This window comes from Saimiri boliviensis, chromosome 2 (genome assembly GCF_048565385.1).
Source record: "Saimiri boliviensis isolate mSaiBol1 chromosome 2, mSaiBol1.pri, whole genome shotgun sequence".
In the NCBI taxonomy this organism is placed as follows: Eukaryota; Metazoa; Chordata; class Mammalia; order Primates; family Cebidae; genus Saimiri; species Saimiri boliviensis.
Window position 1 is genome coordinate 75,549,141 of NC_133450.1, and position 18,999 is coordinate 75,568,139.

General features: G+C 40.7%; 1 long non-coding RNA gene across 1 annotated transcript; it reads left to right on the forward strand.

Moving 5' to 3' along the window:
* Positions 1 to 7,084: 7,084 nt before the first annotated feature.
* On the forward strand, positions 7,085 to 18,230 carry LOC141583596 (uncharacterized). Its single transcript, XR_012516261.1, has 2 exons — positions 7,085 to 7,167; positions 15,017 to 18,230. It is a non-coding gene; the product is annotated as an uncharacterized LOC141583596 (long non-coding RNA).
* Positions 18,231 to 18,999: the final 769 nt, after the last annotated feature.

The window sequence follows — 18,999 nt, forward strand, 5'->3', positions numbered from 1 at the left end:
ACTTGTGATGAAGTCCAAGCTGTTTCCAGATGTGTAGCCTTTACCATTTTGAGCCTCAGTTTACTAGGTCTAAATGAGCATAAATATCTTCCCACCTACCCTATAGGGTTACTGTGAGAATCACATTTATATCATGTATATGAATGTTCATGTATACTGGAAAGCACAATAAAAATATAAAATGGCATGAAAAAAGTAGGGAGGAGAAAGTACTTCATATTCTGTGGTAGAAATGCTGGATATTTTCCATCTGTTCACCCAACTCTACTCTCTACACTGATCCATAGCCTAAAGGCTGAATTGTCTGGATTGCATCAATGGGTCCCTTCACTTTTGGCTGCTGGTTGAGTTTAAAAAGGAGCAACAGACGGAATTGGTTAGGGGTAGATTTGGATGATTTGATTAGATTCTCTTGGTACGTCCCTGCTAGATCTCCCATGTTGGCTGCATCTCACATATCTCTGTAGAGGCCGAAGCTTGTATCAAATGTTCCCCCACCCCACTTTTTTTTTTTTTTTTTGGCAGTCACCTAAGCTGTAGTGCAGTGGCACAATCATAGCTCACTGCAGCCTACACCTCGTGGGTTCAAGCAGTCCTCCCACTCAGCCTCCTGAGTAGCTGGGACTACAGGCATGCATCACAATGCTCAACTTTTTTTTTTTTTTTTGGTAGAGACAAGATCTCATTATGTTGCCTAAGCTGGTCTTGAACTCATAAACTCAAACAATCCTCCTGCCTCAGCCTCCCAAAGTGCTGGAACTATAGGCGTGAACTACACACCTGGCCCCAAATTGCCTTCTCCACACGATTTTCTCTCCAGACCAGTAGCACTGGCATCATCAGGGAATTTATGAAAAATTTTACTCCTACCTCAGACCTAGTGAAGCAGAAACTCCAGGGTGGGGCCTAGCAATCTGTGTTTTAACAACTCCAGGTGATTCTGAGGCATACTAAAGTTTGAAAACCCCCTGTTCTAAGGACTTACTCTCATTTGCTTGCAGTAACCCTAGAATACTGCCTGATTCATTTCTGCTTCCATAGAACACTTTTATTTATAAATTGTCCTTTTATTGTACTCTCCTCAAATTAGTCCTTTTCTTTTTCTTTTTTATTTATTTTTAGGCTCTTTCTTTGAATTCTAAAAATTATTTATTTTATCTTTTTAGTAGAGACAGGGTTTCACCATGTTGGCCAAACTGATCTCAAACTCCTGACCTCATGATCCGCCCACCTGGGCCTCTTGAAGTGCTGGGATTACAGGCATGAGCCACCATGCCCGGCCTAAATTATTTATTTGAAATACGCATCATTTCCTGCAGGACTCTGATGTTGAGATCTCAAAAATAAGACAAGTAACTGCTTTGTATTACACCTGCGTAAAGGATAGGCACACTGATCAAGGTGAAAAAAAATGTCTGTCAACAGAATACCCAAATAAAATTTAGTTTGAGATCATTGTGGGCTACACACTCCCAAAACCTTTTAGGTCAAAGCTCACAGTGAGTCTCTGTGTCTCAGGAAATGTCTCTATTTGGTAAACTAAGAAATGATGTAACATCCTTGCAAGACATATGACTAAAATCTGAGGTTTTTGTGTGGGCTTTGGCTGTAATTTTGGTTTCTACCAACGGCTTTAGTTTGAAGAGGGAAGCACTAAAATAAGTTGCTACTTACAAAAAGAAGCTGCTGGTATTTCTTTTGTTTAGCTAACACCAAAGCTAGAGTGAGCTAAATTCGTATCATTTATTTTTCATCCAGCATAAAAGTTATATGGGCCAATACATAAAATTTGAGCAGCCGTAGAAGATAAGTTTAAAGGGTCAGTGTGACTTGAGTGTATAATGCCCAAGACAAAGAGAGACTGTTCTAGGTGTTTGTTTCCTCAAGTCTCTTGTCATAGAGACTCCTCTTGTTTCCAGGGCATAAATCCAAGGCAGAAATATTCAACAGAGGTTGGGAAGGAAGCCTAGAGTAGAAACTGAGAAGCCCTGCCCCAGCAAGTCATTTCCTTTGGAAATATAAGTGTTAAGCAGCCTGGAGTCAGGTTAAGAAAGAGGCTTTGGGAAAATTTAGGCCAAAGTGTTAACTCAGGTTTTTCTTACCTTTGTGCATTGAGTCCATTGGTTTTCAAAACATATCTCTTATTTCTGCCTCATGGTTTACTTATTCAGTCAGTAAGAGCTGGACCCTGAAAAATGGTGAAGTAGGTTAAACATGTCTTCAAATTTTTTCCTTAATCCACTTTTTAAAACAATTTCTCTCACCCACCACACAATACCCCCCACACACACACACACACAGAGAGAGAGAGAGAGAGAGAGAGAGAGAGAGAGAGAGAGAGAGAGAGATCTGGTATCTTCAAGCCGTAACCTGTCTGTTCATGGCCACCACTTGAACGATCTTCCCAGATTTCCCCTTTGAACTATTCTAGAGTCCAGTCAGAATTTAAAGGAATAAGATCCTATCCCTCATAGTCTATTATAGACATGATTTTCTAATTAGCCCTGATGGGCAATGGCTTGATACTAGAAACCCTCTCACCTAAGGCAGCCCAGTGGAGTGGACCAATCAGGAACCAAAGGCTTTATTATCTGTGTGACCTCAGGAAAGTTACATAGATTCTTGGGGTTGAAAGAACTAGTCCTTGAATATATAACACATCACTGAAGTGTAATCCATCTTCTATTTCATTTTCTACTGAAAATAATTTCTACTACTTCTTTAGCACTTCCTATGGGCCAGGGCCTAGGCAAAGTATGTGGTATACTTTATCACTAGTCCTGAAAATAACCCAGCAAGTGGTAAGTACTAGTCGCATTTTACAAATGTAGAAAGTGAGACTTGATTGTGTGACATAATTCATCCAAGTAAATGGCAGAGCCAGGATTCATAACTTTGGTTCCAAAGCTGGAGCTGTGTGATTGCCTAAGAGATACCATTTTTTTACCCTATAATCGAAGCATAATTTATAATGAGCTGAATTCTGTCTTCCTCTAACTCTGGCTTTTCACCACCTCCAAGTCCTCCCGCTTTGGGTATAGAAAGCCAAGCCTGCTTCCTCTTCCACATGCCACTCCTTCAGATATTTGAAAACTACAAACTACTTCAACCATCCTGAAATTGTTCAACTTTTCCTCCTACAAATGTTTAAAGTCCCTTAACAGTCCTGTGATTCTCCTTCACTTTGTCTATGCCCCATTAAAAAAATAATAATAACCTGAAACTTAAGATATGTACAGAAAACTGCACCAATTATAAAGTGGTGCAATTAACTTTTACACAGTGAACACTACTTGGTCAAGAAACAGAAATACTACCAGACCCCTAGAAGTTCATGCTACCTTTTTTATCTCTGCCTCGCCTAGAAGTAACCACCATCCTGACTTTTAACATGTGAATTATGTCAATAAAATCACAGTATGCACCCTTTTATATCTGGCTTCTTTTGCTCAACATAGTAAGAGTTATCCATGTCATATTGTGTTTAGCTATAATTGGTTCATTCTCATTGCTTTCTGTATACTTTTTTAAAAACTGCTAAAATAGACAAAGTTTATCACCTTTTTTCAAGTGTACAGTTTAGTAGTATTGAGTATATTCACATTACTCTTTTACCATCACCACCATCCATCTCCAGAATTTTTTCATCTTCCCAAAGCAAAACTCTGTACTTTAAACAATTACTCTCCATTTGCCTTTCCACTGACACCCCAGAAACCACATTTGACTTTCTGTCTCTATGAATCTGACTATTCTAGGTACGTCATATAAATGAAATCATATAGTATTTGCTCTTTTGAAGCTGGCATATTTTTTACTTAGCATAATGTATTCAAGGATCATTCATGTTGTAACGTGAGAATTTCCTCCCTTTGTAAGACTGAATAATATTCCATGATGTGGATATACCACATTTTGTTTGATTCTGTGTACTTTTTTTTTTTTTTTAAGACAGAGTCTCTCTCTGTTGCCCAGGGTGGAGTGCAGTGGTGCAATCTCAGCCCACTGCAACCTCTGCCTCCAAGGTTCAAACGATTCTCCTGCCTCAGCCTCCTGAGTAGCTGGGACTACAGGCAGGCACCAGCATGCCCGGCTAATTTTTGTGTTTTTTTAGACATAGGGTTTCACCATGTTGGCCAGGCTGGTCTCAAAATCCTGACCTCAAGTGATCCACCCACCTCAGCCTCCCAAAGTACTAGGATTACAGGCATGAGCCACTGTGCCCGTCTGATTCTGTGTACTTTTTAAAGCATGTTGCCTAAATGGGATTCAGTGTCCACAGGTCTGGTGTAAGCAGGCACATTGCACAGTCACCACTGCTCTGATACACTTTAAAAAAATTGCTTCCAAGCCTGGCTCCCCTCCAGAGAGAGTGCCCCTTATGTGTTATCCGTCTTTGTTTCCTCAGCACCCTGCTCCAAGTGGAAACTCATTGAACAAGATTGTTAGTAAATGAATGAAAGTGTAACAACCCTATGAATTCCCTTCATTTTACCTCTCTGACCCTCAATTTCCTGATTCTTGGTCTAAAGGGCTTGGACTATTGATTTGTTAAGTCTTGCCTACTTTAACATCTCTCTCTCTCTCTTTTTTTTTTTTTTTCTTGAGATGGAGTTTCGCTGTTGTTACCCAGGCTGGAGTGCAATGGCGTGATCTCGGCTCACCGCAACCTCTGCCTCCTGCGTTCAGGCAATTCTTCTGCCTCAGCCTCCTGAGTAGCTGGGATTACAGGCACGCGCCACCATGCCCAGCTAATTTTTTGTATTTTTAGTAGAGACGGGGTTTCACCATGTTGACCAGGATGGTCTCGATCTCTTAACCTCGTGATCCACCCACCTTGACCTCCCAGAGTGCTGGGATTACAGGCGTGAGCCACCGCGCCCGGCCAGAGCCACCAAGCCCGGCCCTTTAGCATCTCTTATTTTGTGACAGACTTGCACTTAACAAGGCTCTTCAATGATTTATTCAAAAGAGTTTTCTAACAAAAACAACTAATTTTTAAAAATACATTTATGTGTTCTAGTTTATGTAACTTCATCTTATCCGCTTGATATCCCTGTGAGGTAATGTAAGAATGCAAGGCTCTGCACAAGGGAAGCCTGCATAAGGATATAGGAGACAGACTTCCAAAGTAGTTCTAAGGTGTTCTCTGTTAGGAGGAGGTTTGCTGACGGAATTTCTCTCATCCCACATCTGCAATGAGGCAGGGTGAATTGACAGGCTTCCCCAGTCTGTAGGGAAGCTGCAATTCCCAACCTGGTCACTAGATGGCTACATAACTGCATCCAGAGGGGATAGACAAGGAAAACAGCTCTGTCTCAGAACCAGAATCCATCCGGAACCAGAATCTTCCCAAAGTGGCAGTAAACCAAATTAGCCTTTTTCTGGGAGCCTTACTAGATATAAAAGGGTTAGGAGGTGCTTAGTATTCTGAAATACACCGTGAGGGCATTACACCGAAAATGCTATTTACTCTATTCCTGCATAAGTTAAAATAATAACCATAATATTTTTATCCTCCATCTTGTGGCTGTTTAATCTTACTCTTTACTCCTTCCTTCTCCCTCACCCATCAGAATTCATAAGAAGAGGCACAGGGGTAATTTTTTTTTTTTTTTTTTTTTTTTTAGACAAGAGTCTCACTTTGTCACCCAGGTTGGAGTGCAGTGATGCGATCTCAGCTCATTGCAACCTCTGCCTCCTGGGTTCAAGCTATCTCATGCCTCAGCCTCCCAAGTAGCTGGGATTACAGGCTCCACGCCTGCTAATTTTTGTATTTTTAGTAGAGATGGGGTTTCACTATGTCGGTCAGGTTGGTCACAAACTCCGGACCTCAGGTGATCCAACGGTCTCAGCTTCCCAAAGTGCTGAGATTACAGGCGTGAGTACAGGCGTGAGCCACTGCGCCAGGCCTAAGGGCAAATTTGTTATGGTCCCATGACTGAAACACACTGACTTAAAATGTATCAAGGGACAGTAAGTTTACAGGTTAATCAGTAGCTCTCCAGCTGGAATTTTAAAAGGAGACCAAGTTTACTGTTTATGAAAAAAAAAACACTCACACGTGTTTTAAGAACATTTAGAAACTTCTATATCAGATCAGATAAAAAGCCATACAAATAGGTATTCTTTCCTTCATAATTGCTGTAACATCAGTGTACATGCCTCCAGATGTTTTTTCAAAGTGCATACTAGCATGTTTCTTCTTTATAAAAATAAAAAGTAACACTTAAAAATAATCTTTACAGTTTTATTATAAAAAGAACTATTGACCAAACTGAGAACTGAGGACTGAGCTCTGATTTTTTTATCTTGCCCAAATTCCTGGGGGTCTAGGGAGTCATGCCCTACAAACCATAAATTCTCATCAGATGGGTTTTATTTGGCCCTGTATATCCTGACTTACTTTTCATTCTGACTCTGGCATAACATTATGAGACAAGTAAAATATACTTAACCCCCAAATATATTTCCTTGCCATATCTTGAAATTGCCCTGTAAAGTCTCTTCTGGGAAAAATCCACATTCTATAGAGAATCCCCTTCCCCTTTTGTTTTCCTTTCTTTCTTTTCAGATCCAGGAGATAATCAGCTAAGAGCCAAGTACCCTTTTATGTCCAATAAGAAACATTTTACAACATGCGTTCTCTCTGAAGTCTATCTGAGAGATTCCTCTGCATAATAAAACTTGGTCTCCACAATCCTTTACCTTAACCTGAATTCCTTTCCATTGATCCTAGATCTTCGTGTAAATTCAACCAATTGTCAACCAGAAAATGTTTAAATTTACCTATAGCCTAGAAACCCCCGCTTTTGAGTTCTCCCACCTTTCTGAACCAAACCAATGTATTTCTTAAATGTATTTGATTGCTGTCTCATACCTCCCCAAAATATATAAAACCAAGCTGTACCCCGACCACCTTGGGCACATGTTCTGAGCACCTCCTTAGGGCTATGTCACGTGTCATGGTAACTTATACTTGGCTCAGAATAAATCTCCTCAAATATTTTACAGAGTTTGACTCTTTTCCTTGACAATAATCGAGCCCAACCTGGGACCTCAGAGAAGACTCAGGACCCTAAAGGAATTGCCCGAAACTGGAGCCAAGGTACCAGCAGGGGCCCACTGAAGCCTCACCAAGTTCAAGCTTCTTCTTCAGTGGAACTGGTAAGTCCTAGTGAGCCCCAGATGTCCTGTTTTGGTTGATGGTCCTTGATTTATTCTAAGCTGGTTTTTTTCTGTCTCTTTTCTCTTAGGAAGTTGATTAAAATCTTAATTTTAGTTTCAGAAGTGCATTCAAAAGGGTCTTTTTCCATTGCCTTTTCTCTCAAAATTAATCTCAGTTGGCTTGTCTCTGTGCACTTTGCATGAGGAACTGAACTGTTGCTTTTCTTTTTTTTTTTTTAATTGCATTTTAGGTTTTGGGGTACATGTGAAGAACATGCAAGATTGTTGCTTAGGTACACACATGGCAGTGTGGTTTGCTGCCTTCCTTCCCCTCACCTGTATCTGTCATTTCTCCCCATGCTATCTCTTCCCACCTCCCCACCCCCCGTCCCTCCCCCATTTCCCCCCAACGGACCCCAGTGTGTAGTGCTCCCCTCCCTGTGTCCATGTGTTCTCATTGTTCAACACCCGCCTATGAGTGAGAACATGCGGTGTTTGATTTTCTGTTCTTGTGTCAGTTTGCTGAGAATGATGGTTTCCAGGTTCATCCATGTCCCTACAAAGGACACGAACTCATCGTTTTGGATGGCTGCGTAATATTCCATGGTGTATATGTACCACGTTTTCCCTATCCAGTCTACCATCGATGGGCATTTGGGTTGGTTCCAGGTCTTTGCTATTGTAAACTGTGCTGCAATGAACATTCGTGTGCATGTGTCCTTATAGTAGAATGATTTATAATCCTTTGGATATATACCCAGTAATGGGATTGCTGGGTCAAATGGGATTTCTATTTTTAGGTCATTGAGGAATCACCACACTGTCTTCCACAATGGTTGAATTAATTTACACTCCCACCAACAGTGTAAAAGTGTTCCTATTTCTCCGCGTCCTCTCCAGCATCTGTTGTCTCCAGATTTTTTAATGATCGCCATTCTAACTGGCATGAGATGGTGTCTCAATGTGGTTTTGATTTGCGTTTCTCTAATGACCAGTGATGACGAGCATTTTTTCATATGTTTGTTGGCCTCCTGTATGTCTTCTTTTGTAAAGTGTCTGTTCATATCCTTCGCCCACTTTTGAATGGGCTTGTTTGTTTTTTTCTTGTAGATCTGTTTTAGTTCTTTGTACATTCTGATATCAGCCCCTTGTCAGATGGGTAGACTGCAAAAATTTTTCCCATTCTGTTGGTTGCCGATTCACTCTACTGACTGTTTCTTTTGCCATGCAGAAGCTGTGGAGTTTGATTAGATCCCATTTGTCTATTTTGGCTTTTGTTGCCATTGCTTTTGGCGTTTTGGTCATGAAGTCCTTGCCTATGCCTATGTCCTGAATGGTTTTGCCTAGATTTTCTTCTAGGGTTTTTATGGTGTTAGGTCTGATGTTTAAGCTTTAATCCATCTGGAGTTAATTTTAGTGTAAAGTGTCAGGAAGGGGTCCTGTTTCTGCTTTCTGCACATGGCTAGCCAGTTTTCCCAACACCATTTATTAAACAGGGAATCCTTTCCCCATTGCTTGTTTTTGTCAGGTTTGTTGAAGATCGTATGGTTGTAGCTATGTTGTATTTCCTCTGAGGCCTCTGTTCTGTTCCATTGGTCTATATCTCTGTTTTGGTACCAGTACCATGCTGTTTTGATTACTGTAACCTTGTAGTACAGTTTGAAGTCCAGTAGTGTGATGCCTCCTGCTTTGTTCTTTTTGAACTGTTATTTTTCATAAATAAATGAGAGACTGAGTTCCTCAGCTCTGAAGAGAAAGGCCATTTTGCCCCTCCCAACCGAAAGGCACCTCTGGGTGACCAGGGGCCTCATGGGAGTGTCTGGGGGGTTGATCCCCTGTGATGTGCAGGAGCCCTATGGGAAACTTCCCAACAAATATTAATTTGAAAAGGCTCATCCAGGAAACGCATATAAGGGCTTATCACCCAGCATTTTGAGCCCTTTCAGAGGTAATAGACCTCTGAAGAGAGAAACTGAGGCATATAAGGGTGTAGAAGTGACTCAGTGGTGACACACTGTGGAGTCCTGCCCACAAGCAGCACATATCAATCCACTACACAAAAATCTTAGGCCACATGTCAGTTCCCTTTTTAAAAAAGGGGGTCGGGGGAGGACATAACCCTTCAAAAAAGAGGAAAGGCAAGGAGAGCGGTCCCTCTTGGGCTCCCCAGCTGGGTTTATGTTTAATAATTATGGTACCTTTACTTGCAAGTATTTATACAAATGGAAAGATCTTACTAAAGATGACCTAGGTCTAAGGTTTCCAAAATGGGCAACTTTTGATGTCCCTAAACTGGTTTTCCTGTGTGCTAGATTAGAAAAATTAGGCTACCAAATCAAAGAAAATAAATGGCAATTGGACTTTAGCTGGCACCTAGAATCATCAAAAAGAGAGAAAAATAAGCGTGCCTCCCTTCAGGAAGTTAATTACAAATTTTTTCAAACTGTCTCAGAATTTAAAAAATCAGTAAAAGCCACTTCTGAAATCAGGAAGGCTCCAGAAACTGTCTCCCCTTCTGCTCCTGACCCTCTGCTCTCTGAACTTATCCGGACAGTTTCATTTTTCCTCCTCCTTTCCCTCCTCCCTTGCCTCAAGCCACAGGGGGACCAGAAATAGCTGCACAAAATAATACAGTAGTTGCTCCTTTTAGAGTAAAACCCACAGGCAGAGGGGATCATAACATAATATATACCCCTGGACCAAATCAGAGTTAAGACCCTGGTATCTGGATTCCCCAATCCTACTGAAGATCCCATTGGGTTTGCTAAGAATTCCAATTAATTCTTAAGACTTATGATCCACAGTTCTCTGACCTATGTCAGCTGATTCTGTTACTGATCTCCAAAAACAAAGCTGAAGAATGGTTTGGAATAGCAGATTGGAAACAGCCTTTAGAAGATTTTGACAAAATACGTACAAATGCAAAGAGCTTTGCAATTGCCTCTGTGAAACCATACCACCGGTATTCCCCAAGGTTATAGATTGGGCAAAGGTGCAACAATGTAAAATGCGCCCAAATGAAAACGTGCCTTACTTTTATATCAAATTTGAAAATATATTCAAACAGTTTTCAGGAATACCTCCTGAAAACTTTGAGCAAGATAAAAGTGACACTTTACTAAATTCTGGGTTTATTCAAGGTTTAGATAAGGAGTTAGCAACCCTAATAAAGAGGAATAATGTGGCTTGGGCTTGCTTTCTCACTAGCCACCTAGTCACGCTAGCTGACCAACTGTCACAAGCAATCATTAAGAAAGAAAAGGAAAGTCTCTAAAATTATAAGTTTACAACCAAAACAACTTAGTAACTAAGTTGGGAGTTTACGAGGGTCCCATGGTCCCCAGGGATCTAAGCAATCCCAAAAGGAAGCAATTTGCCACTATTGCAAAAAGAAAGGACATTTTTAAAAAGAATGCAAAAAAGTTAAATGGGTGCTTGCACAAAGGGGAAGCACCAGAACAACTGAAAAATCAGAATAAGGATGCTCTGAGGAAACAGAGAGGGTTTTCCCCTACTTCTAACTAATGCTTTAGAAGAAGTAGAAACATCCAGAAATGGGGAAAATATCAAAGCCCTTGTTGACACTGACGCTATACTGTCAGTCCTCAACCCTGTCTTGATTAAAAACCCTCTCCCTTGGAATAAAGAAAAAGTACACATGATAGGGGTTTCAAAGTCTCCTATTATAGCCTTGAAATGAAATCTCCTTCCATTTCAATTAGGAGAAATAGTGGAGGATCACATTTTTCTTATAGTAGATAGTGCCGCCCCCAACCCCATCCCTGACACACCTGCTGGGAATGGGATTTCCTGGAGACTTATAATGCACACATCTCATTTTCACATAAGAGAGAAATTATTTTCAACTTGGGAGACGTAGAAGACTTACAAAAACCCACATATTATATTATGTTTGGGAAAGCTAATCAATATTCTGGAGAAGAAGAATTAGAGCCTTTCTTATCTAAGGTGCCAGACTCCTTATGTGGAAGCTCTTCCACAACTACTGGGAGATTTAAGTTAGCAGTCCCTATAGAAATAACCATAAATACATCCACAATGTAAGGCAAATGTAAGGCAATATCCCCTTAAGCCATGCCAGTACACATGGATAGTCTCTTTCCAGGGCTACTCTGAAAGTCCCACTGGCTTTTCTCAAATACTAAAGGCCTTACTAGGAATCAAATCAATTATTCAGGATTATTAAATAAAGGACTCATAATACTCTGCTCCAGCCCTTGAAATACACCAGTCCTCCCAGTTAAAGAGCCAAATGGGAAAGGCTGGAGATTTGTTCATGACCTAGGAGCTATAAATAAAATAATAATTCCTAGACACCCTGTTGTTCTTAACTCCCACACCTTACTTTCCAATATTCCTATCACCTCCAGTCACTTTTTTGTTACTGATTTGTGTAGTGCATTTTTCAGCATATCTGTAGAGCAAAGTAGCCGGTATCTTTTCACTTTTGCTTGGGGAAATTGCCAGTACGCATGGATAGTCTTATTCCAGGGCTACTCTGAAAGTCCCACTTACTTTTCTCAAATACTAAAGGCAGATTTAGATGACATTAAATTTCCAAATCAATCTACTCTAATTCAGTATGTGGATGATTTATTGTTGTGTTCATTCTGCAAAAATGCAGAGAAGATACAGTCCACCTATTACAACAGCTTGCTTTTAAGGGGCACAAAGTGCCAAAAGATAGACTACAATTTTGACTCCCCCAAATTAAATATTTGGGGCATATGATTTCCCCAAGGGGTCTATTAATAAACCCTGAGAGAATCTCTGCTGTTATGACCTTTCCCCTGCCCAAAACTAAAAATCATGAGGCTTCTTACGATTAACAGGCTATTGCAGGAGTTGGGTTCCAAACTACTCCTTAATGGCTCAACCCCTATTTAAAAAACTAAAACAGACCAAGCCGGACCCAATCCACTGGAAAAAAAGGGGGAAAACAGCACAGAGAAGATCTAAAAGAGGCTCTGACCCAAGCGCTTGCTCTAGGTCATCCCAATTGCAGTCTTCCTTTTTCTCTCTTTGTACATGAAATAAAAGGGAAAGCTCTAGGAGTATTAACTCAAAAACACAGTGACAATCACAGACCAATTGGTTATTTCAGTCAATAGTTAGATCCAGTTGCAAGGGGGCACCCTCCTTGTATGAGGGCTATATCAGCTATAGCCACATTATGCAAAAACATCAAAGAATTAGTCCTAGGGTCCCCTCAGAATATCTGTGTCCCCCATTCTGTGAAATCTCTTCTAAGCTCTCACCACAGTCAACACTATTTTGTAAGCCACCTTGCCTCTTAAGAAGTACTCCTGCTTTCTGCCTTCAACATCACTTTGAAGCTCTGTGACACTCTTAACCCTGCTCCCCTGCTCCCGCTTCCAGGTAGACAACAAAAGAAAGAGGAACATGACTGCATTCTACTAATTAATATTATACTCTCCCCTAAGGAAGATTTATAGGAAACTCCCATTGAGAATGATGAATTAATTTGGTTCACAGATCGTTCTTATTTAAGGGACAACCAGGGCATTACCAGGCAGGATATGCCATTACTTCCATAACAGACATAATTGAAAGTGCCCAACTCCAAGGAGTCAAATCTGCCCAGATGGCTGAATTAATAGCATCAACTAGAGCTTTTAAATTAGCTAAAGGAAAAGTGGCATATATATACTGAGAGCCAATATGCTTTTGGAATAACCCATGATGTTGGCATGCTATGGAAGCAGAGGATTTCTTACCTCATCCAGACAGCCCATATGAAATGGGTACCAAGTCACGGAGTTACTAGAAGCAATTCAGATGCCAAAGCAACTTGCAATCACAAAAATTCCTGGGCACACAAAGAATAACACTGAAGAAGCAAAAGGAAATAATCTAGCTGATGCTGCAGCAAAGAATACTGCCCTAGGAAAGATGGCCTATCCTGTAAGGGAATGTACCTTTAGTCTTACAAATACCCTCGCTAACATTCTCTTACAATATCAACAAGCATCTACCCCTCAAGAGAAACAACCTGGCAGCAGAAGGGAGGCATGTTTGACCCAAGTAAGGAATTATGGCTAGGGCCTAACAAAAAACCCATAGTTCCCATAGGTGTCCAATTGCCTTTCCTTCAGTTTATTCATGAAATGACTCATTGGGCCCCTAAACAAATGGTATCGGTAAAACAGTACTTTTGGAAACCATCGCCTATGATAGCCCAAAAGGTATATTCTCGATGTACTATATGCCCAAAACAGAATCCTGGCAAGCCCTTATGGGGCTCCCAAGGTCATTTTCCTTTGCCAATAGGACCTTTTGGTATGGCAGTTGGGATTATAGACATGAGTCACCGAGCCACACTCCTCTTTTCAAACCTGAAGATTTCTTCTCATCCCCTGCAAACTTCAGACTCCTGGATTCAAACAATTCTCCTGCCTTAGCCTCCTGAGTAGCTGGGATTACAGGCATGCGCCACCACACCTGGCTAATTTTATATTTTTAGTAGAGATGGGGTTTCTCTGTGTTAGTCAGGCTGGTCTCGAACTCCTAACCCCAGATGATCTGCCCACCTCAGCCTCCTAAAGTTCTGAGATTACAGACATGAGCCACTGTGCCCAGCCACACTTCTCTTTTCAAACCTGAAAATTTCTTCTCATCCCTTGCAAACCTCAGCAATCTTTCTGCAGGTGGAGTCCACATCATTTGGTATGATATAGACCAGGAAGAAATGAAGACTATTATATGGAACAGCACCATTCTAACCATTCCCCCAGGTCCCCACTTTTTAGGGTACCTCTGTTATAGGGCTGCAACCCAGTATGACGTCCTGCAGGAATACTTGCCTAACAGTGCCTCAGGGCAATCACTGAGGGGGTCTAACCAGGTAGGACATTGCATAACAATAGATACTGGGGACGATCAGTTGAGACAAGTGCCTGGTTACAATGTCTCCTGTATATACTGCCATAGCATGGTCTGCCCAAATAACCACCAGCCCTGTGCTTGTGGCTGGATACTCCTATGCAGCACCAACCATACTGACACTGCCCTTAAAGAACTGTTTATGGGAGTCAATTGGTAGACAGAGGTCCCTGACAGCACAGATTCCACCCTAAGACCAGGGCACCTCTGGGAAGCTTTATGGAATACCTAGACAAGGATAACCTCCACTCATCTAACAATTGTTTGGGATACCCAGTGGTTCTGCATTGACTCCATTTATCCAAATTGTAGAAATGCCATCAGTATACAATGGCAACAGCATTCCTAGTGGATTCACCAAAATTGGCCACCCACAAAACTAAAGCGTGACCTCACTGGAGGAGTCAGAGCTGGGCAAGGCATACTGGGGCAAGCTGAGTTCATGGCTAAAGAAGAGAAACATTCTTTAGAAAAAACATTCCCTATCAAAAATTGGCTACATAGAAGGAATGCTATTCCAGGAAGAGGGAAAAGGATGGGAAATGTTTTAAAAGATAATGCAGCATTCATTAAATGGATAGAAGAAACCAGACAAACCATGAAAACATATTCCCAAACCCAAAGATGAGAACAAGCATGTACTCTTACCTGATAGCAGCTCATGTCTATTTTATTACAAATGGAATCTGAGGTGGCTATAAAGCAGTGGCCTACAATCCTCAGTGCTGAGGCACAATCCAAACACTTGTGGAAAGTATGTGGTCCCCTAAACTTATAGAGATTTTTGGGTGGTAAATGTGACCTTAAACCTTGTATTCACAGAGCACAGGCACTGAAGTTAAATGAGGCTCAAAGATACTACTCCTGGGAAATAGTTGGGCTATTTTAGCTGATAATAACACGTGGTATCCCATCTCCTTTTCAGGTTACAAAAACAGAAAAGGAGAATGGCTATGCACTCAAACCACTTGGAACCCTGATTTTTCCCATACTTGGCCTCTAGTATTCACCCCCATGGGACATAGCATCTGGTATGTGGAGAAGGGCCGTTTCTGTTGGGAGGGATGACAAAATGACACTATGGAATTATATGACTTCTCCTGTAACAAAACCTCCTTTTCTCTCTCAAATACCAGCGTGTGGTGCAATCCAAAGTGGTGGGAAAAATAGATTTGTCCACTGTTAATAATTCCTATAACTATTTAGACATTGAGGACCAGGCATTCCTTGCATTTGACTTATATCCTCCTCAGTATGTTATACCAATGGAAAAAATTGGCCAGAAGAGAGACTAAATTTATTAGATTCTGATTTAGTGTCAGTCCCAATCCTATAATACTTAAATAAGATTTATCATAAGCTTCAGATGACCCTTGATATGGAGGGTAAACACATTATGAGTCTGACCAAATAATATGATGATGCATGCATTGTTTTGTTTTGTTTTGGTTTGGTTTGTTTTTTTGCCTGGTTAGTTTGTTTACTGCCCTCTGACTCTACCTATAACCTTCTTGGACACCTGATTTTTGCTGTCTTTGTGGCATTTGTCACTGTGTTAGCATTATATATGTCTTGTAAATGTTATGCCAATTACAGCAAAATAAGGAAGGCATAATTAAAGACCCGGATTGTGATAGCTCACAAAATAGACATGATCCAGGATTTTTTTTTAATACTAAACCCTAGGCGTGACTCTATCTCACTCCTTAAACTATTGGCTATTACATCAGGTCAGACGATGTCCTCCCCATTATCCAAATCGCAAATATTTAAAACTATTATCACCAACCAGACTACTCTAGGAATGAGCATCCCTAGCATCGTGGGACCTGTTTCTGTTTGTTGGCCTGCATATGCATTTCGTGGAATCCTTTTTGGCCAAGAAGAGGGACTGAGGACTAAGCTCCGTTTTTTTTTTGTTTTTTTGTTGTTTTTGGTCCAAATTCCTACCTAAGGGGTCTAGGAAGTCATGCCCTACAAACTATAAATTCTCATCAGATGGGTTTTATTTGACCCTATATATCATGACTTACTTTTCATTCTGACTCTGGCATAATATTATGAGACAAGGAAAAAATATTTAATCCCCAAATATATTTCCTTTCTATACCTTGAAATTGCCCTGCAAAGTCTCTTGTGGGAAAAATCCATGTTCTGTAGAGAATCTCCTTGCCCCTTTGTTTTGTTTTCTTTCCTTTCTTTCCAGATCCAGGAGATAATCAACTAAGAGCCAGATACCTTTTTAGGTCAGATAAGAAACATTTTACAAGGCCAGGCATATCCCAGCACTTTAGGAGGCCGAGGTGGGGGGATCACTTGAAGTCAGGAGTTTGAAACCAGCCTGACCAACATGGTGAAACCCCGTCTCTACTAAAAATACAAAAATTAGCTGGGCATGGTGATGCATGCCTGTAATCCTAGCTACTCGGGAGGCTGACACAGGAGAATTGCTTGAACCTGGAAGGCAGAGGTTGCAGTGAGCTGAGATTGTGCTCCTGCCCACCAGCCTGGGAGACAGAGCAAGACTCCATCTTGGGGGAAAAAAAAAAAAAAGAAAGAAACATTTTACAACCTGTTTTCTCTGTAAAGTCTGATATCTGAGGTATTCCTCTGCATAATAAAACTTGGTCTCCAAAATTCTTTATCTTAACCTGAACATTCCTTTCCATTAATCCTAGGACTTCAGATACACTTAACCAATTGTCAACCAGAAATGTTTACATTTACCTATAGCCTAGAAACCCCTGCTTTGAGTTGAGTTGTCCCACCGAACCAAACCAATGTATTTCTTTTTTTTTTTTTTTGAGACGGAGTTTCGCTTGTTACCCAGGCTGGAGTGCAATGGCGCGATCTCAGCTCACCGCAACCTCTGCCTCCTGGGTTCAGGCAATTCTCCTGCCTCAGCCTCCCGAGTAGCTGGGACTACAGGCATGTGCCACCATGCCCAGCTAATTTTTGTATTTTTAGTAGAGATGGGGTTTCACCATGTAAACCAGGATGGTCTCGATCTCTTGACCTTGTGATCCACCCATCTCAAAGTGCTGGGATTATAGGCGTGAGCTGGCCCAAACCAATGTATTTCTTAAATGTATCTGGGTTGTTTGTTTGTTTGTTTGTTTGAGATGAAGTCTCCCTGGGTCACCCAGGGTGGAGTGCAGTGGCACCATCTCAGCTCAGGCAACCTCCGCCTCCGAGGTTCAAGCAATTCTCCTGCCTCAGTCTCCAGAATAGCTGGGATTACAGGTGCGCATCACCATGCCCAGCTAATTTTTGTTTTTTAGTAGAGATGGGGTTTCACCATGTTGGTCAGGCTGGTCTCAAAGTCCTGACCTCAAGTGATCTGCCCGCCTCGGCCTCCCAAAGTGCTTGGATTACAGGTGTGATCCACCGCACCCAGCCTTTATATGTATTTGATTGATGTCTCGTGCCTACCCCAACCACCTTGGGCACATGTTCCCATGACCTACTGAGGGCTACGTCATGGGCCATGGTCACTTACATTCAACTCAGAATAGATTTCTTCAAATATTTTACAGAGTTTGACTCTTTTAATCGACAAAACCGTGACACCTAACCACTAATCTCACTCCACATTTTCTTCTCTTACTTTAAATATTCATGGTCTTTGGTAAAGTTCTGTTCAATTATTTCTTTCTGTCTTAAAAATAATTATATTTATTTAGACCTCCTTCTAAATCCTTTAGCATTATTGGCATTTCTGCTACAAAGATATTCTCACCAGTTCCTATCAACCTTCTCTCGTTCTTTGAAATTACACATTTGATGACTGAACCTAGGTTATGTTTTTTAGGTTGATTTATCACTTTTGAAACATGTTACTTTGTTTTATTATCATTGCTTCTCTTGTTTTGGGCCCTACTTACATTAGATGGGATTAGCACACTTTACTATTCATCATTCTCTGATCTTCTTGGAAGTTCTGTGACACTCCAGTTTTGTTCATTCTTTAGCATTTTAAATGCCTGGATGGAATAAAAGCAGACAGAAAAGTAACATATTAATAAATAAGTAGCTATTTTGGCAACCGCAGAGAACAATTTCAGCTACATGTTATTAGTGTTATATATGAATAAAATGAAATAATGAATGTGAACGCACTTTGAAAGTTACAAAAGTATGCCATGCAAATGTAAATGAATGTAATATTTGGCTAGATTTGAAGTGGAAATCAACAACTGCTAAAATAATGGCTTGTTAAGATTTACCAGATTCTTGGGGTTAAATATCTGTGGGGAGAGCATGGAGACACATCACTAACAACATTTCTTAAACTACTTGAATACTCTTTACACTATTTACTTATTAGTGTTCTGGCTACTATTGTGACTTAACACATCTTAGTAACAGAGCAATGGAAGAATGCATTTTTAAAGTAACCCAGAGATTACAGTGACTATCAGGGACATAAATCAGCACAAAGTCTTAAAAGTGACTGGTTTGACAAGACGGAGCCAGTGTAACGTGGCTTTTCTATTAGCTTGGCTATAAAGTTGGCTATTAACTTAGCACTTAATTGGATCCTCCTGCAGTGGAACCATAAGAGCATTCAGTTCTGCAGGCTAAAGAACATGGTGTACCTGCTGAATAGTGTTTAAGGTACTTTAAAAGTCTAGTTATAATTGAATAATGACTAAACACAACTCTATTAGATCAGACTTTTAGAGGTAGTAAGTATAGTGTCTACTTACACACAAAATTGTGTCTGAACATCTGAGCCTGAATCCATTTACAAACTGTGACTTTAATCATATATTTTAGCCTTTATGAGCCTGTTTCTTCATCTGTATACTAAAAGTAACAGCATCTGTCCTTCTTACTTCAAAGAATTATAAGAAGTCAGATATCATACACAGAAAAGAGACATAAACATCAAACATTAATTATAAT